This window comes from Choloepus didactylus, chromosome 6 (assembly GCF_015220235.1).
Source record: "Choloepus didactylus isolate mChoDid1 chromosome 6, mChoDid1.pri, whole genome shotgun sequence".
Lineage (NCBI taxonomy): Eukaryota > Metazoa > Chordata > Mammalia > Pilosa > Megalonychidae > Choloepus > Choloepus didactylus.
In genome coordinates, this window is record NC_051312.1 from 122,660,578 (window position 1) to 122,683,377 (window position 22,800).

Consider the following 22,800-nt stretch of genomic DNA (forward strand, 5'->3'; position numbering starts at 1 on the left):
TTTTCATCCTAGTGAATGCCCAGAGGAGGGTGATAATTGCTTTCTCCCTCAGGCAGTTAATGCTCCACTATTTAGCTTTGCTAGAGTAACTGGAGATTATTTTCCAAACTTCCTTGACCAGAAGCTTGGAAAAGGAGGGAGCTGGGCAGGAAATTCTCTGAGTTCCTTCCTGAGGGGTTGGGTTTAAGGCAAGGAGTGGAAGGGGGTCTGCACACCGTCCTGGGCAAGCAGGTCGCCGGCTGGTCTTTCAGATACTAAGACAAACATCCTAGGTTCTATGTAACTCCTCTGTTTCTATGCTTTTTTATCTTGTCTCTTTTATTTAGATTCCCAGAAAAGGTTTCTTTTGAAAAATACTATGCTTTGTGAACTAAGGGGAGGGAAGATTTTCCACCTTTGGGGCAGTTGTGAATCTTCTGTGACCAGGGTCTGAGGTGGCTGAGGCTGTCCCTGACTGTGAGTGCTCTCCCTGCCTAAGGCTCAAAGAAAACATGCAATTCAAGAGAGAAATAAATGAGATGAAAACACAGAGGGATAGAGAAAGATAATCTCAGACTTAAATCCTTTCACCCCAGGATTTTTCTTTACAATCTCATGGCAATTATAATACCGTAGTTACAGCCATATGTGACACATTTCCCTTGGTAGAATGTAAACCACTTGAGGAAATGACCTTGGTCTCACTGACACGGTTTCCTCCAGGACATTTAGCATAGCCTCTTACACACAGCAAAGGCTCAGTGCATATGTGTTTTGCTCCTGCCAGTACAGTACTATATTATAAGGAGGCAGTGAGTGTGGTGCACGAAGAACTGATCAGGAAAATCTAGGGTCTAGTTCTGGCTCTAGTACTGAAGAACCTATCTGGGCCTTAGTTCCTCAAATGAAAGTTTCATTGGATTACCTCTAATATAACTTTTAGCTCCAAAACTGAAAGAAAGAAAAAAAGAGGGGAGGCAGAAGAGAGAGGTATGGAGGGAGAGAGGAGGAGGCAAGGGAGGGCAAAAGAACAGAGAAAGAATGCTTCTTCTATGAGACTAAGAACCACTGAAAATTCACTAAGGAAGCACACTTGTCATTTAATGACTTCAGTACATTAGAGTGTGTGGAAGTCATTGTTATTGTTCAACTAAAGACAAATTTTGTTGAATTGAAAAGGCTTTGGAGAAAGAATGAAACATTAAATGCCACCTAACTCCTAGTCTTTGCGATTCCTAAGGTGAAGAGCCAAATGAGTCCATTAAAATGCACAGTTATCAGTGGTGTGTAGTTTATTGGTTTAGAATTGCTGCTCCGTGGAATAACACGAGAGTCTTTCCTGAAATGCAGATAACAAGAATCTTATCTTCAACTAACAACCTCCAACAATCAATTATGTTGCTACTAGTTGACAGAAGTAAAGCCTTTGTCAATATATAAAATTCCATTTTAAAAGACACCACAGATCATATCGGCCTACCAAATTTCCACAAGCCCTAAATACCACCTTTTCTAAACTTTTAAATATTAAGCTACCATTCTTTGGAATAGTGCCAATGCACTTCAACACATAAGCAATACTGACTTTCCCCAAAAACTGATTAACTAATTAAAAATAATGGGCTACTGGGCTCACTCCTTTAGGAATTTAAAATATCTGATGGTTCTCGGAGAGAACAATTATCCATGCTCACTATAGTTGGTTTTCTGTAATAATGGATGAGTTATTTTTCAAACATAATATAAAATATGCTACATAATAAACACTAGACAGGGAATTAAAAAAAAAAAAACAGAAAGATATTTATTACCCTCCTGTCATGATCTCTATCTTATTTTTTACCAAACTGAAAATGCCAAAAGAATCTGGGAGATAGACACTTTTACACATCAAAAACCAAAATAAACTATGAGCAATAGGTGTTCCCCAATTAGGAATAGGAAGCAGAAATCACACTAAAACAACCACTTTCTAGTTGAGATTAGTTGGGAAGTTATTTCAAGTTTTTCAGTGTGCACAGAACCTTCTAGAAATAAAATGTATTCAGACTGGCTGAGTTTTAGTATTGCTTTATCCAAGATCCAAAATACCTCACCAGCATCTCATAACATATTTAACACAAGACAAGACAAATTAAATCCCAGCTCAAGGCCACAATGCAAATCCTAAGGGCCATAATAACATTTAAAGAGCAAAATTCAATGTTAAAAGAATCTTCAAAATAAGTAAAAAAATTCAAAACAAAAACAGCATTTAGGATACAAAAGAAGGGAGACAAAAATGGGAGGAAATTAACATGTTTTTGTGCTCACCGTATGCTAGCTTCACAGTTGTAAGTATAGGACTATTTATAACCCAGTCTGTATAGGGAATAATATGCATTCCACATTTATTCTTGAATCTATGTGAGAACTGCCTCCCCATCCAGAACAAACAAAAAAAAGCAAAAACAAACAAAAATCAAATCCTCTGGACTGGTTACAGATACACTGAGCAAATTCAAATCCCTGAAGTTCTATCCCTTGGGTGGAGTCACAAATTTAGACTTTTTGATTTTGTGAGATCCATGATTAGGTCGGGGGTGCAATCTGAAATGCAGTAGTTACAAAACCATGTCTGTACTTTGAAAAGGCAAGATTGAGTAGATAATGTGATCTGTAACAATTACAGTGAATGATCGTATACAATTAAGGAAAATTGTACCACACAAACCAAGTCTGTCAACCAGTGCAGTTTTGATCACATGTCCATCATAAATAGTTTGTCTGAGAGTAATTAGAGATCTCATAGGAATACAATGATTTTGAAACATAAATGTGATGACCTTAAACATAGTCCTTGAAATCCTGCATGAACATAGAAAATTGTGATAGGTGGTTCTGAGAACATCTTTAAAGTGACTGTAAACATTTAATTATAGCCCTATAAACCCAGGGTCATTGAGGAGTATTAGACTCTATGCAGATCAAGGGGATTAAAGCAAAAGTTCAGTTTTCTCAAAAAATATTTTTCAAAGATAAACCATTTTTAAAAAATTCATCTCTCCCAATACTGCTTCAGTTTCATCTTCTGTTCCTTAAAAAGACTATGTCACTCATTTGCTATGGAAGAATTTTAGAGCAGTATCAACCAAGCAACCAACTGCTGAACAAGAGCTTTCCAACACAGTTCCTAAATTGTAAGGATTTTATGTTAATATTGTTGTTCAAGAAAGATATTCATTAAAATAAATGCTTTTATATTTGAATTCCTTCTTCTAATTTGATATCTAGACAGCCACCACTTTTTACAGAGACTGTATTTTTGGAATCGGTCCCTTCAAAACTCCAATTAATGTTAACTGAAATTTTAAGATTATTCAATGTCTCAAAAAAGCCATCATTAAATAAAATGAGTATAAATAGTGCAATTTAGAAATTTTAGAGTACATATTATAGTATCGTTGATTTCAAATTGAATCCATCTTGTGGATCAACTAAAATAAACAAATTTTAAGGACTAAAATGTTCACCAAGTATTTTATCCAGTTTCAGCTTCAAAATGTTTTATTAAGGCTACGTACAGCATCACTCCGTATATCAGTACCACCCAGACGAACTTTCCACAATGATGGAAATGTTCTGTATCTCCCTGTCTAATAGTGTAGACACTAGCCACATGTAGCTATTGAGCCCTTGAAATGTAGCTTGCATGTCTGAGGAGCTGGATTTTAACTTTATTTCATTTTAATTAATTTACAATAAAAATAGACCCATGTAGCTAGTGGCTACTGTATAGGCTATACAGCTTTATACATTAGAAGTTATCATATAATGTATTTATGTGTTAATTCTGCTCCCCAGTTTTAACAGTCAAGCACAGCCCTGGAAATTATTGAGTTATTTATTACCTAGAAAAGACTTGAACTCCTTGGAGAAAAGAGCCTGGTCTTTTTAACTCACCATGATATCCTCAGTACCTGCCACAATGTCTCAGTAACTACTGTATGAATGAATAAATAAATAATGGTGAAAAGTAAAAGCAGAAAATTGATATTTCATTCTCTATCAACTATAAGGAAGACAACTAACCTGGTAGCAGACAAGCAAGATAACTAAAATTCTTTAATGCAGTATTTTTTTCTAATTGAATCCACAAACAAATCTTCTAAGAAAATTTTAACATGTCATGTAATAGAAAACACTTAGTCTAAACATATATTGAATTATAACTAAGTATTATCACATAATTTAAGTGCTCCTGCATTTGGATTTATGTTTTCTTTGGATCCAAATAAAATGACTTTTTCCCCCATTAATCTCTGACAATAAAAATAGAAGCAAAAGAATGTCAGGATGGAATATGATGGTAAAGATTTTGCAGTAGTTCAAATAGGAAAAATACCATCAGAATTCACTTATTACCTGAAACATGGTAGTAAAATCTATAGGATAGCAAGTGCAATTTAGTTTCAGCAAAATATTTACTCTCACATAAATTAATGTTGTTAAATTGAATTTTATTAGTTTTGTAGTTGCATTGATATTTAATTTATAAATGTATTTTCACTGTATAATTGTATATGAATTATATGTACAAGAATTCCAGACTATTCTTGTGTTTTTACATAACCAACATGAAAATAAGAATAATTTAAGTCAACACTGGGGAACAACAAGTTGTTTTGTGTTTTCTTTCTTGCTGTTAATTGTTTATTTGGCTTTTTTTTTTTTCCTTTGAAAAAGGTTCCTTTATCTCAAGCTTGGGGGGAAAAGTTGCTTTAATTGCTGTCTATAGCTCACAGGAAGAAATCCAAGATTATCATGAAGTTGTTCTGACCAACTTTTCCAGCAGCATTCCCTCTTCTCCCTCATCCTGAATTCCAAACATACCTATTAACCTTGATTCCCAGAAAGTTTCTTGTTCTCTCACATCTTCCTGCTAAATAAATATTCTTCCAAACTTCCCATTTATTTTTAACTAATTACCTGGGTTTTTTTTTTCTTTTTTGACCTTCCTAACTGCCACTTACTATATTGCATTCAACCTCAAATTCAACATTCTGATATGATTTCCCAGGTTCCTCTATTCACCTTGCTTTTCTCTGGTATTATAAAACATATTATTCTGTATAGTGGTATTTTTATCTGGTCTGTCACCCTCATTTTCACATGAACTCCTTGAGTCTAAATAGTATGTCTATATTTCCAGTGCCTAACTTAGCCCCAAACATATATTTAACAACCAAAAATAGCTTTAAATGAATGAGTAGTGCAATAAGAAAGCACAGAACTGCTTCAGATTTATGTAAACCCAGAGGAACTGCATCCTAGGACATTAACAAAATCTTGAAAATGTGATTATTAATCGATCTTCAATAGTTCTTGTAGAATCCAAGAGAACCAAGACCATATCAGAAAAATCAAGAATCAAGAATTAGACCAATTGAGTGACATCATCAATATTATGAGATAAGACATCCCCTGGATAAAAATGTTCCCTCAGAATCAACAAATAAAAGGACAAATTCCACTTGCTCAGAACTCTGGAAGACAAAAGAGAGTGGAGATGGACGCCACAGAAACTGAATTGAACAAGATAGATTTTCTTCCCGCAGCCGCCAGTCTGGACCCCTCTTCCTCTCTTGTTCCCATGCAGCTTGGGAGTAGCGCAGAGGCAGCACAGCCCTGGTCCCTCCTCCAGTGGATACAGACTACAGAGCCATTCACAGCAGCAAGTACAATGCGACACATATCTGGGCACAGGGACCCAAGTCTAGAGAAACCCAAGACAGAGCACAAGCTGCTGAGGAATGCTACAGACAAAAGGGCACATTGGGAAAAAAAGAGAGAAATAGGGGCAAGATTTCCGGAAAACTGTTGGCAAGAGGTGTACTCAGGCAATCCAGTCACTGTTCACTGGACTATTTAAACACAAAATAGACATTTCAGGATGGACTCACCTTTCTGGACTGACCTGATCTGGGTCCCTCTTGCTGGATACCCTAATGGTGAGGAACTAGACACAGAAAAGCATCACAGAAAAAAAAATTGGGGGTAGGGTGGGGTGGGATACTGAGCTGCTGTAAGAGAGGATGGGTCCCCAAATAGAAAGTATAAGGGAAAGGGGGAACTTAGTGAGGGAGAGAATTTAAACAAACCATAGGAGCTAGGGAAAAAAGTCTTCACAAAAACAAACAGAACAGATAAAGATTTCTGGAGAAGGAACAGAGGCAAAGAAACTTTCTCCTCGAGGTAAAACAATTGCACAAAAAGTACAATCTTAAAAATTATACCACATATCCACACAAGAAACAGATGAAGAAGAGCTAGGAGAATCTGAACAGTTAAACACAAGCTACTCTAAAGTGTCAAACAAGAGCCTAAACACAAAGTCAACCAATAATAAAACCCTAGACAAGAGGGAGAAAACGACCTTCAGAGTTACCACTTCAGAAATACCTATGAATCAAAATAATCAGATGCCCAGACATCAGCAAAAAACTTACAAGCCCATACTAAGAATAGGAAGATATGGCTCAGTCCAGGGAATAAATTAAAACTCCAGAGGAGACACAGAATTTGAAACAACTCATCAAAGACGTTCAAACAAATCTTGAGTCACTTCAAAGAGATGAAGGGAAATATGGATATATAACTAAGGGATATTAAGAAGTCAATGGGTGAACATGAAGAATTTAAAAGCATAAAAAGAAACTAACAGAAATTATGGAGATGAAAGGCACAGTAATGGAGATTAAAAATACAGTAGAGGCATAAAACAGCAGATTTGAACTGGCAGAAGAAAGAATCAGTGAACCAGAAGAAAGGACAATTGAAATAATACTGTCAGAAAAACAGAGTAAAAAATAGAAAAAAATCTCATGGATTTGTGTGAGAGGATAAAGTGTGCAAACATATGGGTCATGGGTGTCCCAGAAGGAAAAGAGAAGGGAAAAGGAGCAGAAAGAAAATCTGAGGAAATAATGGCTGAAAATTTCCCAACTCATGAAAAACATAAATATACATGTCCAAGAAGTGTAGCATACTCCAAACAAAATAAACCTTAAGAGATCTACTCCAAGACACATACTAATCAGAAGGTCAAATGCCAAAGACAAAGAGACAATTCTGAAAGCAACAAGAGAAAAGCAGCTTATCCCAAACAAGAGATCCTCAATAAGAATAAGTTCCAATTTCTCATCAGAAAGCATGGAGGCCGCAAACCATTGGTATGATGTATTTAAGTACTGAAAGAGAAAAAAACTGTCAGCCCCAAATTCTTTATCCAGCAAACCTTTCCTTCAAAAAGGAGGGAAGAGTTTAAAATATTCACAGGTAAACAGAAACAGAGAGAGCTCATCAACAAAAGATCTTCCCTAAAAGAAATACTAAAGGGAATTCTGTAGGATGAAAAGACAAGACAGCAGACAGTGGCTTGGAGTACTCTGAATAAATGAAGATCATCAGTCAGGGTAACCAAAACAGTAAATGCAAAACCCAATAGTACTGTATGCACATTACAATCCCACTCTTTAATTCCTATGAATCAAAATACAATTGAACAAGAAAAAGGCATACTTCCTGATAATGGACAAGCAAAATATAAAAAGGTAATGTGAGACAAAAACAACATAAAGAGGGAAATAGAGTGATATGGGGGCAGGAAATACATATGCTATTGAAGCCAAGTTGGCATCTTTTGAAATTAGTAGCTTATAGATGCAGGTTGTATAATACAAACCCCAGAGAAACCACAAAATGGATTTTAAAATAAACAGAAACAAAAATGAGAAAGGAATTAGTCAGTCACATCACAAAAGATCAACTATGCAGAAAAGGAGGTAGCAATAAACATAAATGGAAAGAGACAAGAAAAAGATATGACATACAAAAAAAAAAAAAAAAAAGGACAAAATGGCTGAAGCTTATTGCCCATAGAGTAATAACATTGAATATTAATGGATGAAACTCCTCAATCAAAAGACAGCTATTGGCAGAATGGATAAAAAAGCATGATCCAACTATATGTTGTTAATATGAGACTCAACTTACACCCAAAGACACAAAAAAATTGAAAGGGAAAGCATGGAGAAAGATATTCTATGCAAACAGTAACCAAAAAGATCTGGGGTACCTATACAAATATTGGAAAAAATAGACTTTAAGTCAAAAGCTGTTACAAGAGATAAAAAGGACACAATATATTAATAAAAAGATCAGTACACAAAGAAGAAATAATCATAAATATTTACACACCTAAAACTGTGGTACCCCAAAATGCATGAAGCAAAAACTAGAAAAACTTAAAGGAGAAACAAACACTTTTACAATAATACTTGGAGACTTCAGTTCGTCACACTTGTCAATAGATAGAACATCTAGACAGACTATTAATAAGGAAACAGAGAACTTGAGTAATATGATAAATGAATTAGACATATACATAACATCATACCCTGAATTTAGTTAGTCCTCTAGAGCAACTAGTAAACAGCCAGCAGGATATACATTCTTCTCAAGTGCTCACAAATCATTCTGCAAGATAGACCACATGTTGAGTCACAAAACAAGTCTCAAATAAATTTATAAAGACTGAAATTATACAACACATATTCTCTGACCATAATGGAATGAAGCTGGAAATCGATAACAGGTGGGCAACTGGAAAATCCATAAATATATATAAGTTAAATAACACTCTCAAAACAATCAGTGGGTCAAAGAAGAAATTTCAAGGGAAATCAGTAAATATCTTGAAATTAATGAGAACAAGAACAAATATAACAAAACTTGCATGTGGAATGCGGGGAAGGCATTGCTGAGAGGGAAACTTATACCCTTAATGCTTGCATTACAAAAAGAAGCTAAAATCAAGGACTTAACTGCACACCTGGAGGAGCTAGAAAAAGAACAGCAAAATAAACCCAAAGCACGAAGAAGGAAAGAAATAACAAAGACTGGAGCAGAAATAAATGAGATTGAGAATTTTAAAAAAATAACAAAACTAAAAGTTGGTTCTTTGAAAAGATCAATAAAATTAACATACCTTTAGCTAGACTGTAAAAGAAAAAAAAAGAGAGAAGGTGCAAATAAATAAAATCAGAAATGAGAGGGGGAACATTACTACTGACCCCACAGAAATAAAAAGGATCATAAGAGGGTACTATGAATAACTATATGCCAACAAATTAAACAACCTAGTTGAAATGGACATATTCTGGAAACATACCAACAATACTGACCCTAGATAAATAGACAACCTCAACACACCGATTACAACTAAAGAGATTGAATCAGTCATTAAAAATCTTCAACAAAGAAAGTCCAGGTCCAGATGGTTTCACAGGTGAATTCTACCAACCATTCCAAGAAGAATTAATACCACCCTTGCTCAAAAACATCCAAAAAATTGACCAGGAGGGAACACTACCTAACTCAATCTATGAGACCATCATAATCCTAATACTAAAGCCGGATGAGTACAAATTTCCCTAAAGAATATGATAAAAAAAAAAAAATCCTTCATAAAAAAACTTGCAAATTGAATCCAACAGCACACTTAAAGAATTATACACCATGATCAAGTGAGTTTTATCCCAGGTATGCAAGAGTGGTTCACCATAAGAAAATCAGTTAATGTAATACGCAACATTAGCAATAACAAAGGGAAAAAAACCACATGATCATTTCAACTGAAACAGAAAAGGCATTCGATAAAATCCAGCATCCTTTCTTGATAAAAACACTTTAGATACATATAGGAATAGAAGAAAACTTCCTCAACATGATAAAGGGCATATAGGAAAAACTCAGAGCTAACACCATACTCAATGGTAAAAGACTGAAATCTTTCCCCCTAAGATCTGGAACAAAACAAGGATGCCCACTGTCATACCTGTTATGCAATCCAGAGCAGTAAGGCAAGAAAAAGAAATAAAAGGCAACCAAATTGAAATACAACTAATAAGTAGCCAGGAACAACTAGTAAATAGTCTGGAACAACTGCTGGGGGACAACCATGACTGTCCACACATCATACACCAGCCTGGAATGGGTGGAAATTGCAGCATAAAAGCTGTAAATAAAAACTGCAGACACATGCCAGGAGTCCCCTCCCCCCACAGCAGGCTGAGCTGCAAAACCTCGCTGTGGGAGAAAGCATCAGCCCCTGCTGAGAGCAAGCAAATATAGCTCAACCTAGCTCCAACATGGCTTTAATTAACAAATGTGGACTGCTGAATACAAGCTACAAACACAGACAAACCCCTAGCAAGCAACAAAGTATCCTGAAATTGCTCCCAGTAGAGAGGAGGTGGAGCTGATGTAAAAAAATACAGAGGGTCTTGGAGATGACTGTGCTTAGAACACTCATAAAAGCCAGTGCCCCAAGAAAAGGAGCACAGAAGACCAGGCACTATCTGGCCGACAGGCAAAACTGGGGGGCCAGAGACTGGCTCTGAAAGGGGCTTTCTTTTCCCTTTTTCTCTCTCTCAACCTGAGTGGCTCAGTGGAGAAAGCCTCAGGCATTTTCAGCTCTCAGCACTCTGACCCAGGCAGGGTGGAGTTAACAGAGTCAGAGAGACAAAGGAGTAATTCAAATGCAGAAGATAACTTCCTAGGGAGTATATCTTCCCTAAGAGGGAGGAGGTGGAGCCCAGATCAAGTGCTGGAACTCCCTTCAAAATTCAGACCCCAGGGCTTGGGGGAAAACAGTCAAACCATAAACAACTTAAGCTGAGAATTAAAGGGGCCACACCACTTTACACCAGTGGGGAGCAACAGGCTGATAGGTGCCATCTGTTAGGAAAAGCACAGTGGATAGAGGCCTCACAAGAAAGTCTGTCACTCTTCTAAGACAAACCCTCAGGGAAACCTGATACTGAATATTTCCCACCTTCTGAAACCTGTTCTGGCCGAAATCTGATTGGGGTAATCAAGGAAACCAGATGCCTAGACAACAGACAACTACAAATCACATTAGGAAAAATGAAGATATGGCCCAGTCAAAGGAAAAAACTTACATTTCAAATGAGATACAGGAATTGAAACAACTAATCATCAATCACACAAATCTCCTAAAACATTCCAAAAATCAAATCAATGAGTTGAGGGAAGATAAAGCAAAAGAGATGAAGGATATAAAGTAAACATTGGGCAAATATAAAAAAGAACTCAAAAATTTGAAAACACAACTGGCAGAACCTATGGAAATGAAAGGTACAACACAACAGATGAAAAACACAATGGAGACATACAACAGCAGATTTCAAGAGACAAAAGAAAACATTCAGGAATTGGAGAACAAGACACCTGAAAGCCTACACACAGAAGAACAGATAGGGAAAAGAATGGAAAATATGAGCAACATCTCAGGGAACTGAATGACAACATGAAGCACATGAATGTACATGTCATGGGTATTCCAGAAGGAGAAGAGAAGGGAAAAGGGACAGAAGTAATAATGGAGGAAATAATCAACGAAAATTTCCCATCTCTTATGAAAGACATAAAATTACAGATCCAAGAAGCACAGCGTACCCCAAACAGAATCCTATGCCAAGACACTTAATAATCACATCAAACGTCAAAGACAAAGAGAGAATCCTGAAAGCAGCAAGAGAAAAGCAATCCATCACATACAAGGGAAGCTTAATAAGACTGTACAGATTTCTCAGTAGAAACCATGGAGGCAAGAAGGCAGTGGTGTGATATATTTAAGATACTGAAAGAGAAAAACCACCAACCAAGAATTTATATCTGGCAAAACTGTCCTTCAAATATGAGGGTGAGTTTAAAATATTCTCTGACAAACAGACAATGAGAGAGTTTGTGAACAAGATACCTCCTCTACAGGAAATACTAAAGGGAGCACTACAGACAGATAGAAAAAGACAAGAATGAGAGGTTTGGAGCACAATTCTGGGTGATAAGACAACAATGTGGATACACTAAACAGAGATGACTGTGAGTATGGTTAAAAGAGGAAGGTTAGGGGCAAGTGGGACACCAGAAGGAAAGAGGGAAGGTGAAGCCTGGGACTAAATAGCTTAGTGAAACCTAGAGTGGTCAATGATTATGATAAAATGTACAAATATGTTTTTACATGAGGGAGAACAAATGAATGTCAACCTTGCAAGATGTTGAAAAGTGGGTGGTGTTGGGGAAAAAATACAATCAATGCAAACAAGAGTCTACAGTTAACAGAAACATTGTATTATGCTTCCTTTAATGTAACAAAGGCAATATACCAAAGCTGAGTACCTATAAGAAGGGGATATAAGGGAGGGCTGTGGGACTCTTTGCATTGGTGATGTTGTCTGACTTTTATTATACTTTATTTTTATCTTTTGTTGCTTTTTAGGTGTCTTTTTATTCTTTCTTTTAATTTTTCTTTTGCCTACCTTTTTTGCCTCTTTCTTTGTGGAAGAAATAGAAATGCCCTTATGTAGATAGTGGTGGTGGCAGTGAATGCATAATTACATGATTATACAGGGAACCATCGATTGTTTACTGAGGATAGAATGTATGGAACGTAATATGCAGGACAAATATTGTATGATCTCACTGATAGGAACTAATAATACATAAACTTGTAGACATAAATATAGGTTACCAGGATATAGAATTAGGCTAAAGAATGGGGAGTGGTTGCTTAATATGAGCAGAATGTTTAACTAGGTTGAACTTAAGCATTTGGAAATGGACAGAGGTGACAGTAGCACCTTATTGGGAGAATAACTAACAGTGCTGAATGGTGTGTGAATGTGGTGGAAAGGGGAAGTTTAAAGTCACATATGTCACCAGAATGAAATTTGGAGGTTAAAACATGGGAATGTATAACACCGTGAATCTTGTGGTGGACAATGTCCGTGATTAACAGTACAAATATTAGAAATTTCTTTCATGAACTAGAACAAATGTATGACACTATAACTAGAAGTTAATAATAGAGGGGTATATAGAGAAAAAATGTACCTATTGCAAACTATGTACTACAGTTAGTTTAACATTCTTTCATTAACAGTAACGAATGTATTATACCAATACCATGAGTCAATTATGGAGGAGGGTGGTTATGGGTATGGAGGGTTTGTGTTTTCTTTTTTCTTTTTATTTCTTTCCTGGAGTAATGAAAATGTTCTAAAATTGAAAAAAAATTAATTGTGGTGATGAACACACAAGTATACAATGGTACCATGAACAATGATTGTACACTTTGGATGACTGTATGGTATGTGAATAATCTCAATAAAATTGAATTTAAAAGAATCCTATGGACTGTGGCCTTTATACACTAGGATTGAATACAAAAATAAAGTAGTCCAAGAATTCCTTAATACCAAATATAGCAGGTATAAGTGTTGAGGAATTAAATTAGTAACAATAAAGATGCTAAGATTAATTAAAATTGATTTAATTATCATCCAAGAAGAAAACTTTTGAATCGTCCCTCCCTCCCTCTAACTTACACCAAAATGCCTCAAATCCAAGTAGTTCTATAGATGCATACATTGCATAGTGGCCATGCTTGTTTCCCTTGGTGTTTCCAACTAATTCTAGAATGCCCATAGTTCCCAAATATTTAGGTAGTACCACCTGTATGACAAATTTAGGTAATTTCCATTTAGAAAGAATGCTGAATCTACTGATGGCATAAAAATCTCAGCAAACCAAAGAAAACAAGACTCTTACATGTTGTGGCAATGATAACTACCTCCTCTGCCCCAATGGTTATGTGGAATGATGAAAATAGAAAACTACTAAAAGAAAAATTGGACAAAATATTTTAATATTTCATCTTAAAAGCTCTTTGTTAAAATTCCTCTCTAGCAAAGATTGGATCAGAAATCATGGTTTACTGGATATCATATATTCAGTAAAATAGTTAAACATTTCTCAAATGAAACTCTCTCTGTATTCCACATGATTATCCTAGGATTCATAAAAAAACTCAGGTCTATCAAATTAGGGGATTGATCCAGAGTGTAAATAGATAAATTGCAGCCAGCCTTGACTCAAGACTACCATGTCATGAAAAATAACTATCGTCCAAATATATCATGTAAAATTACTGTGTGAAAAGTTTAATAATTGTCACTCTAATTCAAGCTTTTAACCAAACAATAATCTATATAGTAAATATCCAATATATGTAAAGAACAATGGAAGGGACCATATCCAATTATGCATTTGCCAGTCTTACCACCTTCAATTGTCCTCCCCACCAGGGTCCTCTACAAACTCTACCCAATTAATCTTTTATAAATAACATTTTCACAACACTATGCACTTTTCAAAAACTTGAAATGGTTCCCTAGTATTAACTGCACTGAATCTAAATTTTTTGGCCTGAATTTTAAAGCCCTTGCTTACATAAGCCTTTACAGTAATCCTATTTTCCATACTTCTTTACGTATGCCCTATATTTTATCTTTACCTTTTTATCATTCAGCTACATATTCATGCCTATTTCTACCTCCAGAAGTTTGCTTAAGCTGATTCCCCACTGTGGGAGACAGAATAATGTCCCCCCAAAGATATCCATATTCTAATCCCTAGAATATGTGAATATATTACCTCACATGGCAGAAGGAACTTTGCAAATATGATTAAATTAAGGATCTCGAGATGGGGAGATTATTCTTCATTATCAGGTGGGCCCAATATAATCATAAGAGTCCTTACAAGAGGAAGGCAAGACGGCCAGTGTCAGAAAAAGGAGGTAAGATGATGAAAGCACAGTTGGGGTGGTGTGCTTTGAAGACAGAGTAAAGGGCCACAAGCCAAGGAATGTGGGCAGCCTTCCGACGATAGAAAAGGCAAAGAAATGGATTCTTCCCCAGATCCTCCAAACAGAATGCAGCCCTGTATCGATATAAATTGCATTGATATGAATAACCTTGATTTTAGCCCCATAAAACTCAGTTTGGCTTCTGACCTCCAAAACTCTAAGATAATAAATTAGTGTTGTTTTAAGCCACTATAGCAGCAATAGAAACCAGCATACTCATCGACATTGCCTTCAATAAATATTGTTAATTTTCAACACTATTAAATCTATGAAGACTTCTCTGACATTTCCCTCATTTAGACATATCCTATACCAAAGGTTTAAACATTCATTCATTTTTAGTGTGTTAATTGTCTCAAGTAGTCTCTAAACCTCTTGAAATCAGGGATCATCAGATCTAATGCTTCATATACTCAACTGTAGTTGGGCACTATATGTATAATACACACTTACTGGTTCAGTCATATTTTTATTGATTTAGCAAACATACATCGAGAGAGTGATTCATTCAAAATAATCTGCCAGTACCAGTGGATTTTAGTAAGGGGAACAACTACTCTCCTTGTCCTCCAGAATAATATCTTGGAAATGACAGACATTTACTCAACTAACTGAAGAAAAATCTAGGACAGACTAAGTGCAACTAAAGAGTTAAAAAAAAAAAAAAAAAAGTGTTAGGAGTTTAGACATGGAAGAGACTGATTTGGTTGGGAGATTCAAAAATAGTCTCAGGGAGTTGGCATATTGCCCTATTTATCCTTACTACGTTTGTTTGATGTCCTTCCTTCCTTTCTACTTCTACCGTGCTATCAAATCCTCTTCCTTATGTCACTTCCTGGTATTTGTATTTGGTTTGAAGATTGGCCCATTTAGGAAAAGATATGCCAAAAACAACCCATTACCCTAAAAGGCTCTGACTCCTCTCTCTCCTTTTCTTTATACGCTTATCTTTTCATTGCCATAGCCTCATATCTATTTTTAAATGCTTATCATTATTAGTTCTCACTTTCATTACCATGTTTTCCTGTCAGCTTTCACTGGAGAGAACCTTATTCTCTTGCCTCAGTTCCTTCACTGGGCCATGAAATGAAATGTGTGAAAAACACTCGTGGAAAACTGATCTCTCTATTTAGAGCTATCTATATGCTGACATATCAGTTAAAAACTATTTTTAAAAATTGATCTATTTGATCAGATTTCTTGATAATAAAAAGTGATCTGATTTTATAGCATTATTCAAACTTTCTTCCTCAAAATGTACCAGGTGTTTCTTACAAAAGGGGTTCAGTCATCAAAAGATCTACAGTAACTTAAGGAAGAATGGATTAAACAGTTATATAGATTCCTTTACTGCAGGGCATCTTAGAGCCTTTACTACACTAATGTTCACTGTGATTCTATGTTGAGGATAGAGGATGCAACACTTCAAAAACGTATTTTACCACAGAAACCTCATTTCACTGTTGCTAATTTGTTTTCATTGAGCTCTTGTGAACAGTTTTGGAAAAGACAGTTTGGGAAACATCCACACAGTGGAAAGAAAGTGAGGAAGGTCTAAACTATTAGCTTTAGTAGTAGCTCTTCCATTAACTAGTTATGTGACTAAGGCTTCTGTGGACTGTAGCATTTCCCCATTTGTAATTGAAGAGGCTAAATTAGATCATACCTACGGTTCCTTCCAGCTCTGACCTTCTATGATTCTATTTTCCTTGAATTAATCCAATTATCCAGTAGTTTGGATTTGTTCAGAAAATGACCAACTGATACTTCCACTTCCATTTACCCTTGATTCTTTAAAATGTACCCACCCATTAAATGTTGGAAGCCTTATAATAACTAATTTTATATACATATGAAGCAACTTTACATGAGATCAATTGTCTATGAACATCAGCCACTCCATGAAGATCCGAGGAACAAATGATTGAATTATTGATCACAGAACTGGGGTAGTCCTCAAAAGCCAACCTCTGACTTTAGGAATGTTTACTGTTTTCATTTTTGATTTTGACAGAAAGTCTCTTAAGACCCAAAAAGATAACACAACTTGCTTGCTAAAATTCACAAAACTAAGGACTATTAATTCTGCCTTACTGTGTAAGATTCTTATTAAAATTTATTACATATTTAAAAGAGTAAGACAAATACCCATTTACACACTGTGATGGTTAAGTTCACGCATCAGCTTGGCCAAGTTATACTGTCCAGTTGTTTGGTCAAGCAAGCACTGGCCTGCTACTGTGAGAATATTTCGTGGATTTAAATCAGTAAGTTTATTGCATCTCTGGTTGATAACATCTACAATCAACTGAGGAGACTGCCTTCAACAACAAGAGAAGTCTCATCCAATCAGTTGAAACCTTAAAAGGAGAAGGGATGATTTCAGTAGTCAGAAGGGACAATTTCTAACTCTACTTCATCCAGCGTTTCCAGCTTGTGGTCTGCTCTATAGAATTTAGACTTGCCCATTCCCACAGTCACATGAGCCAATTCCTTTAAAAAATCTCATAATATTTACATTATACATATATATACACACACACACATTCACACACACACACATATATGCACATATATGTATACATACACATGCATATACATATATATACATACACATATATATTTCCTCAGTTCTGTTTCCCTAGAGAACCCTGACTAATACACCCACAATCTACCTAAAGAAGTAAAATGTTGACAATATGATTGAAACCTCTTAGGTCCCCTCTCCCAGGCTGCTTTGCCCTTCTCCCAGAGGTAACCCAAAGTACTTTCAATAGAAATTAATAAAATAAACAAAGAAAGTTCTAAATTAAGTAATTACAATTAATTCTAAAGAATTATCCAAAATAATTTTTGACTTATTAATTTGTATTGTTTTCTGCATGAACATGTATTGTGTTTTAAAAGGATTTTTGAAATGATAATCACTAATAAGGGGATGTGTTATATATTATTTCATAACTCATATGTAAACGAGTAGGGGATAATATAAATGTCATCATAACATGTGAAAAGGGCATCCACTAGAAGCGCCGTCAGAACATTCCAGCGTTTGCCCTACTCTGTCAAAGGCGAGGCCTCAGAATGGGGAGCAACTTTCATTCCAGTGACAATTTTCACAAGACACTTTCCTTTCTCTTCTTTTCTTTTCTTTCTCTACTGAAGGAGAGCAAAAATTGACTTAACTTTCCACACTCCATTTCAGTACATAATACCTAATTCCAAGTGGCCCAAGCATTTCTCCAGGCTATTACATAACTGGTGGAGATGTGGAGATGATAATGGGAAGACAGTGAGAGCTGGATAGGACTTGCATTGTCACATGAAAACTTTAAATGAATCCAATTATGCAGGTGATTGCCAACTCTGTACTTCATTTTCCCTTAAAAGCTCTAGTTTTCAAGTGTTTTTATGAGAATTTAAGTCAAGATTTATAACCAGCAGCTAGCTGGAAACGAGTAGGATGGAAGGAGAGGGAAGGGAAACAACTATTTGAATAATCACTATATTTCCATTTCCCAAGGGCCAAATTAAGATGAAATGTGTGTTATAAGATTTTAAATATCTAGTGGAAAAAGACACAAAGCACACAGCCTAGGACTCTATAAATCTAATACACAGGAGCATGGATGCTCTCAATTAACACTATCTATAATTTCCCCACTGTTATTTCACAGAGAATTACACATGTCAAAAATATGCATATTATGATCATAATTTACTCCCCAAAGAATAACATTTGTCTCTAGAGGAGGAAAATCATATTCTTGATAATTAAAGAATAGTGAATATATTGTTTTCTTCTTCCACTTATATGTTGATTAGAGATGCTATATTAAGATTTTTATCAGTTCTGACCCCCAAACGTATAAAACTGACCCATGTTAGAAGTCCCACATTTCCTCACTCAATCATTCAGATTCTCATCAGAGAAAACACATGAAAACTGAATATTTTGGATAAAGTAGGGGGCATGTCATCATTTGCTAACTGGGGAGATTTTTCAATATCTCTATGTCATCTTATCTGTGTATATAGCTTGTATCTAAATAAAGAAAAATGATATTTAACTTTGATATTAAATATTGAAGACATTGGAAGAAAGCAAATTATTATGGAAGAGTATTAAAGTGATGCTACCTGACCATTTATATTAATTCTGCTCTGTGCCTACAATAACATCTTTTAAGTCCCACAGCACTGAGTTCAAAGCCCATGTCTCATTCTGGAAGCCTGATGCTCTGACATCCTCCTTTCATTTTCTGACTATGCATAAATCTCAACTCAGCCAAGTAAGGAGGCTTACAGGTATATTTATCTCCACCTGTATATTTTACACTAAGTATATTTTCATAATGTGTTATTTACATCCAAGAAAATGCATTCATTTGTTCATTCACAAATATTTATTGTATACCTACTATGTGACAAACATTGTACTAGACACTGGAGATAAGGTTTCAAGAAAAACAACATGGTTTCCATCCTTGCAGAGCTAACCATATTATGTATTAAGAATGAAACAGGCAATTTTACTAACTCTTCCCTGAACAAGAGATGATTAAATTTAGATCTAAAATCCTTACAGAACTTAACAAGGTGAATATTTCAGTCAGAGAGAACAGCATGTACAATTCCTCTGAGGTGAGGGGGGGCAGGTAAGGAAAGGTTGTTTGGGAGGGGAGGGAAGTAAAGAAGGTCTAGGTACAACTCATATCTCCTGGTTGGGTGGATGAAGATCAGTCTGCAAAGGAAACCAAGGAGGAACAAAGTCTTTGGAAAGAGAAGACAAGACAGCGTAAAGTTACAAAAACCAAACGAAGAAGGTGTTTCTTGAATGAGAGAGCATTTAATCATAGTTAATATTGCTGAACATAGAAGTGAGACGAGGAATGAAAAATGTCCATGAGGTTTTTAATGTTAGAGAGGAGCTGTACTACTAGTTTCTGCAAAATAAAACCTATTTAAAAACAAATGAAGAGCATGCCTGATTACCTTGTTTCAAGTCCTGTTTAGTGATCAAGGCTTGGTTCTTGACCAAATGATAGTTTAAAATGTAAACAATATCACTTGGGTTTTTAACTAAAAATTCAGTCTTTTCAAAAGAGGTGGCTCAACTCGTTATTCGGTGACTCAACAGCTTTCTTTCTTCTTTGCTATTTTTAAGATCTGGGTATCTTCCGAAAGTTTACTCCCACAGATAACAGCCTAAAAGCATTTTGTATTAATAGGAATGTCACTTGGACTAGAAATTACAAACTACACCCACTTGGGCAATATGTGGCATCAGTTCAAAACACCATGATTTGAGTCAGTTGCGGAAGGCAAGTTTTGCTTCCTTTTGACTTTATGGTGAAAATATACCAGAGGACCATGTTTTTCGTTTTATTTTGGGTTTTTGTTTGTTTGTTTTTGTTTTCTGTTTTTTTGTTTTTTGTTTTTTTTTTTTTGCAAAGTAACACTGGTAGAACAAAGATATTTGTATTATTGGATTATTTCTGTATGACTATGTCAAAAATCAGTTGAAATGTAGGTAAGTTTTATGTATTGTAGTTGTAGAGAAATGTTTGATAAGTAAATTTTTCTCTCAAACTTATGTTAACTGAGCAACAACAAATAAATAATGTGTCCTATTAGGAGAAAGAGACAGTCATACCTATGAGAAAATGACACGACACCATTATCAAGATATCGTTGCTCTGGTAAGTGAGAGGAAAAACTGGATACTTGAATACTATATTTTCAAACAAATAGCAAGAATGTCATGTCTACTAGCATATATGCATTCAATATAATGCATTCAATATATATGCATTCAAACTAAAATATAAATTATTTCCTAATCGTCCTCTGTTCTTCAAAATCTGTGCCAATATTCCCCTCTATTAATAGCACTGGAGGTGAAGTGAGTGGATGCTGATCCCAGTATCACCATCACAACACATAATTCCATTTCCCCAGTTATAAAATGAGCATAGTACTTAGAAATTACCTTATAAATGCTATATAGATTACATGAGATGATATGTGTGAATATACTTAGTAAAAATTTAAAAGCTCAATAAAAATGCAACCTATTACAATCATCACATGTAGGATATACTAAGCCAACTTAAATACAACCATTTGGGGGAAAAATGCTTGTACTTATAAAATTTTAATACTTCCCATAAAATATGTGCTTACTAGGTTTTTATCCAAATGGAAGAACATCTAAGAACATGCCAACTAGATACAGAGATGTGCCGGTTTGAATGTATTGTGTCCCCCAAATGCCAAACTAGAAGAGACATTCAGAATTATTGGCAGGGAGCAAGTTAAACCCACCACTTGTATGTGGCAAAGACTGCTAGTTTTCATGCTGTATTTCTTTCTTCCTTATTAAAGAATCATCCTTTTTAATTGTACACACTGCCATCCAGAAAAGATAATACTTTACAACCTCTCTTGCGGTTAAATGGGGCCCCTTTGATTAAATTCTGGCCAATGGGAGGGAAGTTGAAATGTCACAGGTGAATGTGTCCTTATAGCATAAGAGACCTGAAAGTAAAAGGTATCCATTTCTCCCATCCTTTTCTCCTTCTTGTTAGTTGGAATGTGTATATGATACTGAGCTCAAGCAGACATCCTGAACCATGAGAAGAAACCACATGCTGAGTGGAACAAAAAAGATAAAAGTTTTCTGGGTTCCAGACACACACATACCATCTCTAGACTGCTTACATATTTCTTTCATATGGAAAGAGAAAAATATTTGTTATATTGGATCTTCAGTTAGTCACAGACAAACCAACTCCTATCTAGATACTATATATATACTATATATATACTACATATACTGGATAACAAGGTTTGGCAATTGTTTGCTTGTACCATACAAATAGTTAGAAAAGTTCATTTTCTCGGGGCTGTGTTCCCTTTGATCATATATATATATATAATTTATATATTTATATAAATATAGTCTGTATTTTATCTATATTTAAATATATATATAAATACATATATGCCCAACTATTTATAAACACAAGCACAAAGATATACAAATTTTATATACATATGTAACATATTTGTACATACTTACTTTGAAGTAAAGCAAAAACAAAACAAAACTTCTATTTAACTGTTAAGTAGCTCAGACACTTTAAACACAGCATGCCCCAAACAGCCTACAGGATGCCTTCTCCAATACAATCTCTACAAGGTGAACAAAATGGTGTTAGAAATTCTAATTCTAAATCTGATCATATCACATTCCTTCTTACAGTCCTCCAATGATTCTACTTCCCTCAGGACAAAGTTCAGACAACTTAGAAGGGCCTCACCTTGCCTTTGCACAAAGGCATCTTCCTCTTAGACTGGAAATGCCTCACTCCAACCCCTACAAATTTCAGCTCAAATTGCATCTCCTAGGATTCTTTCCATGACACTATTTCACACTCCCTTATTGCCCTTGATGTGGGTAGTTCCTTATGCTCCCTTACGATTTCATGCATGAATTAATTAATTTGCAAAGTATGTATTCAGTACCTACTAAGTGACAGGCACTACCTCCATTATGCACACCATGTACATTGTGGAAGAGTCTCCCTCTCCCTCCCTCCCCTAATCCTTGTGGGCATGAATAGTATGGTTTTTTTTGTTGTTGTTGTTGTTGTTGTTTTTTAATTATTTTAAAAATCCCCAATGCCAAGTACAATGTTCCATAAATAATAAGTTGATTGGGAATCTGCATCACTCAGTTTCTACCAGATGACCCATCCAGCACCCTGCCGTCATTGTTCCTTGACTTCATTTATTTCATTGACCTTCCTCTCTCTACGTACATTGCTTCAATTTAGACAGTATCATCCAGAGAGAAAGGTATCTTAAATCTCAAAACCTGAAAGCCATGGTTCTCATCCAAAAACAACTTCTCCCACTTGCCTCTTAGTCACCAGACCTACATGTAAGAGTCCAGTCCCTTGATGCCATGCAATTGTTTCTCTAGCCATCAAGTCTCTACCTGCTTCACTTCCTTTCCTAACCAGATTGCACTTTGTGCCAAT

General features: G+C 35.6%; 1 protein-coding gene across 2 annotated transcripts in view; it reads right to left on the reverse strand.

Annotated features, from left to right (window-relative positions):
* The window catches only part of GUCY1A2 (guanylate cyclase 1 soluble subunit alpha 2), a 332,369-nt gene that overhangs the window by 174,983 nt on the left and 134,586 nt on the right, over positions 1–22,800 (reverse strand). The gene's annotated exons all lie outside the window — the stretch shown is intronic.